The 8183-nt window shown below is 24.6% G+C and overlaps 1 non-coding gene across 1 annotated transcript; it reads left to right on the top strand.

Annotated features, from left to right (window-relative positions):
* Positions 1–5917: 5917 nt before the first annotated feature.
* On the top strand, positions 5918–5999 carry Trnas-aga. The gene has a single exon. It is a non-coding gene; the product is annotated as a tRNA-Ser (tRNA).
* Positions 6000–8183: the final 2184 nt, after the last annotated feature.

Raw genomic sequence — 8183 nt, 5'->3', positions numbered from 1 at the left:
AATTAATCATATTTAATACAGTACACTATTTTTTATCGTTGATAATTTAAATACATTTGATACGACTATCTAACGATAAATTATAGTTATATAAGTAACTATAATAATGTATATTAAAAATATATTAAAGTTAAATATATTATTTTACATATTATTTAAGTTAATTTCGTGTGTAACTGTAATATAATATGTTGACATAGTTAAGTACAATGAATTATTATTTCCCAATATCCACAAATAGCTAAATTAAATATTATAGTTTATTTGTGCCATTTGTGGTAGTTATTTAAAATTATCATAAAATAAACAAATCCCCATCACAAATGGGATAGGGGGATTTACGCACATCTTTATTATAAATAGTATGGATATTATTAAACCGAAGAGAAATTTTTTAAATGTGTCAGTTAGTCTCTTAGGCTGCTAGACATAAGGGAGCTGCTGACCATCGTAAACACATTTGAAAAAATATTAGTTAAAACAGTTTTACCGTGTTCCGCTCATAATGATTTTTTGAACGTCATGATAGTTATTTTAAATATAATCTTATATTATTATAACCACGCCTCTATACTGACTATACTACACTATTATGTCTGGTTTTTTTCAAATTTCATTTGAATTAATTGAATTGATGGGCTATTTTTTCGTTACTTTTATATTGTGAAATGTTGAAATATTAATAAATAAACTACTTTATATTGAAGATTATTTTCGTAGTAGTAAAAATATTGGCATTATATTAAAAAATAATATTTTTCAATTTTATCTATCAAAAATAATACAATTATCATGCATATAGATAATATATTGCATATTATTATATACAGTATGGAGTTAAAAAAAAAAAACAAACAATACCACTATATTATATTGTCAGTGAATCTCGAGTATGACGTGAACCATTATGGACGAAGCAGACACCAAAATAAAAATAATTATAATTATAATAATAACTACTAACAATAAATTATTGTAAACAATTTTTTATTAAAAGTTTTCAACATTTATTTAAATTAAGTACTCTAATTATCAAACAAATGTGTTAACTTTTTAATTTTAAATGGGATATGTAAAATGTTTTTTTTCTTATATCAATTATAATATGCGGTGAGATTTTTTTAAAACAGATTATTTATCATAAAAGTCAAATTAATGTTATTAATAAATTTAAATAAATTTTAAAGAAATAGTACAAATTTCTGTAAAAAAATTTATTTTTATCATTGAGCTATTAGCATATTTTTACTTTTTAAAATTACAGTTCATATTTCTTTCTAATTGGTATTCTTAAGTAGAACATGGTATTTTTTTTCTACTGTAATTATGCAATTATGAAATTTATAAATAGTCTTTACATGTAATAGTGTTATACATTTTAAACTATTTTATGATATTTTTATTTATAATTATAAGTTATAACATTCTTCTGAAAACCTAATGTAATTAATGAATGGAAATTGAATCAATAGGTATAACATAAACTATAATAGTCCTATAAACCATATAGGTTACATAGATTACATGAATAGTACATGGGTACACCTATGATTTTTAAATATTATGATCAGAAATATTTACTTACTGCAGATTGCTTGTGTTTTTGTGCAAAACATAAAAATAGAATTTTATAGTTTTTCGCTTATATCACGCAACCTTTAGACCATAGTCGTGTATCACGTATTCGCGTTGTTTTAAGATAGTAAGAAATGCATATCTATATTCATTTTAGTAAACTACGTCCCTGGGGCACACTAGTTCAAGTACAATGGCTAAACATTCTAAAACTCTATTTATCGTGTTCGGAAAATACATTTTTTTAAGCTGAATTATATTTTAAAAATATTGTATTTTTCCCATCTAAATAAACTGTCATGGGATATTATCATTCGTGACTTCCCACGTCGCCGAAACCCAATTTTCCGAATTCCAATTCGCCTACACCCCAGTTCGCCGACTATTTATTTACATGTTCCCAATTCGCTGACTCCCAATTCGCCGACTTACGATGAAAGAATGTAAATACTATTATATGGTTTTGCCATGTTGGCTGTGTAAATGCATTTCAACATTTGTAGAACGATAATATTTCTAAAATCATTATAATTGACACGTAAACATATAGGCATTATCCCAACAACCGTCTAGCTTATATTTTGCTAAAATTAACATGGTGAATCGATTTTTCGGCCAAGAACGTTCGTCGGAGACGAAAGCTGACAACAAAAACCGATTTATCGAGGGGGTGTGGTGTTATCGAACTGGACAAACATCGATCGCTGCCCGAGGTTGTTTTAAACAGAGGATAATATCATAGTAAATTATATGAAACACTCAGTATATTAGCATATATGTATAATATAACACCAAAGGATTTTAGAACAAAATATAATGGACTATATACGAGTACAATGATGCGTGTATTATATATAATCAACTAGACGTGAGGTTTGAATATTACAATTTTAGTGATATTTAATGCAATATTAATGTACATTATAACGTAATGATATAATATTATGCTAATCAGTTACAGAGTATTTTCAATAATCGATATTTTCAAATAAAACGGAATGAAAAATAATCATAATAATTGTAAGTATGAGACGTTTGAACAGGTCATCTCACTCATATTTATTATAATGCACGATACAATGACAGTGTCGATAGGTTGTTTTGTAAACGGCGCTTACGCCTTCGAGAGTGTGGACACAAAAGAGAATTCATAAATCAAAGTTAATGACAGTTAGCGTTGTGCAAATAATTGTGAAATAATTAAATTTTTCCCTCTAATGGAAAAGCTCGTTAACGTTAAGTACCAGGTACACAATGTTTTACGCCCGATCAACATTGAGAAACGCAAACAAATGTTATTCAAAGAAAATATTCATTACTTTTTACTAAACGTGTAAAACCTACCAGCACTAACGTCTAACACGGTTTTCGGTTTGGTGGGGTACACAACATACAACTATAATTAGCTGTTTAGATAGGACCTACTAGCTTATAATCCTTATTAATTTTATGAATTGTGATGCATTTAGTTTAGATTTACAAAGTAAATATGATGTACTAAAAAAGTCAAAATGTTTAATCAATTATCTATAGTATATCAATTATAAATAAACATAAACATAAAAAGTAAAAATCAATTTATTTTTAATTTTAAAAGATAATAAACTGCTAACAATTAATAAATATAAAAATATAGATATAATCACAGAATGTTTCAAAATTAAAACATCATTAAAAGACTACGTAGGGACCTGGACAATATTTAGCTTTAAAATGTTATGATCTAAAGATTTCATCACTGAATAACTTTCATCATCATAATATTATGATGTTTGTGTTATTTTTTATGTAAGTACATTGCTTATTGTATTGTCATCTTATTAAATTACCATGTTAAATAACAACAAACTGTAAATTGTTGTTTTTATAATAATTATCAAAAAAAAAAAAAAAACGATTTGTATAATAGGCTAATTCACTTTCATATTAAAGTACCAGTGAAAACGAAGATTATTTCGGACGTGACATTTGTTATAATATGATATAATAAATATTATTGTATTAGGAAGTAGAGACAACACACGCGGGTTCTACGAATTATAAAATAATTACCTACTTATAATCTAATTTAAATTAGTAAAAAAATCTAAGTATTTGAAAATATGATTCTTAAGTATACTTAAAAATTAATAATTAGAATTTTAATATATTTATTATTTAAGGGAAAATTTGAAAAAAACCATGCTTTGTAAATCATCGTGATGTAACTTTCGAAATACAACCATAATATTATCTAACTATTCTAACTGAATACATTCAATTCTGTACATAATATTAAGTTTGTTCTTTTTTATTTAATTTATTGTTTGTACAAAATCTTAACAGTATAAATACATAATTACAATAATGTATATTTATGCAGTGCTAATGACCAAGTCATCATTGTAGGATTAAGATTAGTAAAAATAAATAAAATAAAATAAAAGTTTTCCGTTTATAAATTAATGAATAAAAAGTTTTCAGGTGCAACTATCTTAGGTATTATTTAATGCTATATCCATTATCATCTAATGAATATGAAGTTTAATAATAAACATACAACGATATAACGTCTTGTAAAAAATGATTTAATTTAAAATTATACAGCGATCAAAATGTAAAATTAAATTAAAATTCAAAATTGAATATTTAACCATTTAAATCGGTTATACTTTATCTATGTTGTATTAAATAATAAAATATGAGAAAAATTAATTGTGTGATTGAAATTTATACTAGACAATTTTAGAAAGTTTAATAAGGGAAAATTATTTTCGAATTAATTCAAAAGTAATTTATGTCATCCAAGTCTGTATAAATATACTAAACCCTTAGAATTATGTTAATGCAAATAATCTAAAAATGTCTGTCTTTCATATGCGTTTTTCTTATTCGAAGGATGACTTCTTAGGAAAATAAAATATTATATCAAAGTATAAATGGATGCTTATAAAAATTATAAAGTATGATATAAAGTGAATTTAATGTATCTTTTCGTATTCAAAATAATTTAATTACATATTTTTATTATTTATAAGTTATAGTAAGTTAAATAATTATGTTATTATAATATAATATATTTATAAACATCACAAAACGTATCAATATGTATAATTTAAAATATATTTAAATATAGGTATGTATAAAATATTTCAATGCTCCCTACGGGCTTAGAAAAAATGAGACGGTCCGACATTATCGTACGTGTATTCAATGTTAGTCTTAGATATTAAGATATGTGATATACCTACTACACCGAAGCGCCTAGTGGCCAATGCTCTGTATATTATGTTTTTATTTATTGTAACCCTTAATGAACAAAACGTTAATATAATGTACAAAGTTTAAAAAATATAGGTTATGTTATTTAAATGTTTCTAACTATTCTATAACTCTTACAAGTTGCAAGTTAAGTACATTGTACATTAGGTATAACTGTAATATATATATATAAATAATTACCGCAGTTTTAAATGCACAGCTGAACAACACTTTAACTAAAAGCACTATCATGTACTAAAGTCCGAGAAGATTAAAAATACTGTTGAAAATAATAGATTTTGAAACTTATTTAATCCAGGCACATTGGTGAAAATCAATGGGGGAAGGCTTGGGGTCTTAGTGCTTTCAGAATTTCTTTTAAGCCCATCTAAAAATGAAGGAAAAAATAATTATAATATTTAGCTTTGTACAAAGGTATAGTTAAAAATATCCATAGAAAATAAAATAATAAAATATTTCATATGGAGTACCTATCTACTATTTTCTTAGTAAAATAATGAATAAAATGACTGAAAAAAAATTACCAATTTCCTATAAACTGCTTACATAAACAACAACCATTAACTTATTTTAAAATTAATTAAATTTATTGAAAATTAAACTTTAGGTATAAGGTATGTTCTTATTTTATGATATTTTTACTTAAGTACCTATCGATTTCCAATCTATTAAAACACTTAAATACCTAGTATAAATAGGTACCTATTGATAAATCGCGGTAGTGGTCTGAAATTCATTCTATGTTATATTTTGCATAATTTTAAGCAACAAAAACTAGCTATTGCCTAGTCCAAGGCACTACATTTTTTTCTGTAAACATTTTGTTTACTATTTATAAGGACGTAGTTTCGTTGTTTTTTAGTAGATTCCAAATCAACCACTTTAGAATGGTTTTAAGATAGAAACACCTGGTATACAAATTAGAAATAACGATGTTTTTGAGGACTCCCATATCGATTTTTCAATAAATTTTTTTTTTTAAAAGTCGCAATTATTTTAATAATATGTTGACAATAACATTGGTACAATGATACTTATAAAATTATTTAAATAAGGACATTTTTTAACAGACTTATACTCAGCAGTCGTGGCCGAGCGGTTAAGGCGTCTGACTAGAAATCAGATTCCCTCTGGGAGCGTAGGTTCGAATCCTACCGACTGCGAATCACTTTTTTGAAAAAATTGATTTATTCTCGTCTCCCCTACTTTTCTAAAAATACTACTCTGTTCAATTGAATAATTAATGAATTTCTTTTGTTTCTAAAATTGTAATTGTATTAGATTTATTGATAATATTATACAGTTGTTTAATAACACCTAAATATAATTAAAATTGTATTTACATATTATAATATATTATTATTTCAAGTATTGAAGAATATAAATATAAATAAAAATAGTATTCTTAGTTACTGGTGATTAATAACAAGCATTTTATCTGTGTGTTTATTAAAAGAGATTCGAGTAAATATATTCGTCTATTGCATTTTTATGATAATATATTATTATTTACTAATCATTTTAAATGCTACTTCAATTATTTTAAATCGAGAAATAATAAATTCATTATACCTAAGCTGATAATATTTGAAAAAAAAGTGAATAAAAATTAATTGAAACTCCGAAGAATCTGAAAACCATAAACATAGATATTTTTATTATTTTATGTCAATAACAGATAGCGCAAAACTTATATTCAAAAAGTTATCTAATTGAGTCTTTAATGTTTCAAAAAACAAAAGTTCTTTAAATACAATTCTATCGATTTTTGTTAGATGAGTATTGTTGTTAATTATATAATTAGATGTAATACTACTTGTTTACCTCTAAATGGTATACAAATATCAACAAATATTCAGTATTTCAATCATAAAATAACATTAACAAAAAACAAGGACGCTCATATTAGTAGTCATTTATATGCGGCAAGTATTAACTGTTAATTAATATAATAAATATATATATATATATACATATATATATGTTATTTATGATACGCGTTAGTGTAGATAATATCTATTTTATGATTCAATGTTGGTAAGTATATTAATGAGTATAATTTACCACCTCACAAAATTTATATTTAATTTTTTTGAGTAAATTTAATATTATACGTAGTCTCTTTTTATATAAGTACCTAAGAACCTATTTAAAGTTTAATGTTCACCTATTCAAAATACAAATAATATAAAGTAGGATTCTTTCGATCAAACTTTAAACACTGCTAAATTCGTTAGTCACGGTACCGATGTACATGCCTATGTCTATGCGCCTCTTTTAAAATTAATGGTATTGAAAACCCAAACATATATTATATACATAATAAATATAAGGGGTTATTTTTTTTATTTCTTTTTTCGTGCAACATTACATTATTATAATATGTTTATACATTTTGTTTTTAAATAAAGATACCCTTTCGTAAAAAAAAAGTCACGGAAACTCGAATGACAAGCAATAATCCCTCTTCCATTATTTACTGCTACTGCTATGTATTATAGATAACCAATCCAATAAACTTAGTATATAGGTACCCGTACGCAATGCACGTGGTGAGTAAATCAACAGATTTCTTTGTAGCTGCCAAATACATTCTTCTAAAGAGTTTAATAGACGAGCAGATAGTTAAGTTGATTGTAAATTTTTTTGGCAGCCACCTTAGTATGCGTTTTTTAAGGAACCGTTTTATTCACTCGATCAATAGTTATTTTTTGAATACATTTTGTACCAAACTGTTATCGACAGTGGATATCAATTTTGTATTAATTTTGTATTTAATGTTCTCTAATAACTATACTTTAAAAGAGTACATCGGCTATTTATATAACACAGTATACCTAAATAATATTGTACATTTTTATTTTATTTCATAGGTGTATATTATATGTTAAGAAGTCTGTTTAAAATTTAATGATTTTAAATTATTTAAAACATTAGTGTTGAAGACCCTACCATAAGAAAAGTCTTACTAGAAATATCTACTAAATATTTTTTTTTCACAAGAATATTTAAGCGATAAAAATCTATAAATGACGTATGGACTTTCAACTTAGATATAAAACAATGATAACATAATTAAGCTGACAATGTAGGTATACTTATATGTGTTCAAAAAAATGCAAATTTAAATGTATTCTTGATAATTTGATATAATTATTATGTAATTAATGACATTAACACCTTTAGTTGCTTAATATAATTATTATATAAAAAAAAAAAAAAAACATTAGTTACACACATTTTATTGTTTTGGAACTGTTATTCTTATTTATTATTTATACTCAACAGATCGTCAAATAGTGATTAAAATTATAGCTGGATGACCCGAATTATTAAATATTTGAAAT

Source organism: Rhopalosiphum maidis, chromosome 1, assembly GCF_003676215.2.
Source record: "Rhopalosiphum maidis isolate BTI-1 chromosome 1, ASM367621v3, whole genome shotgun sequence".
NCBI classification, from domain to species: Eukaryota; Metazoa; Arthropoda; class Insecta; order Hemiptera; family Aphididae; genus Rhopalosiphum; species Rhopalosiphum maidis.
Note: the sequence above shows the minus strand (reverse complement) of the source record. Positions and strands in the feature narration are given on the sequence as shown.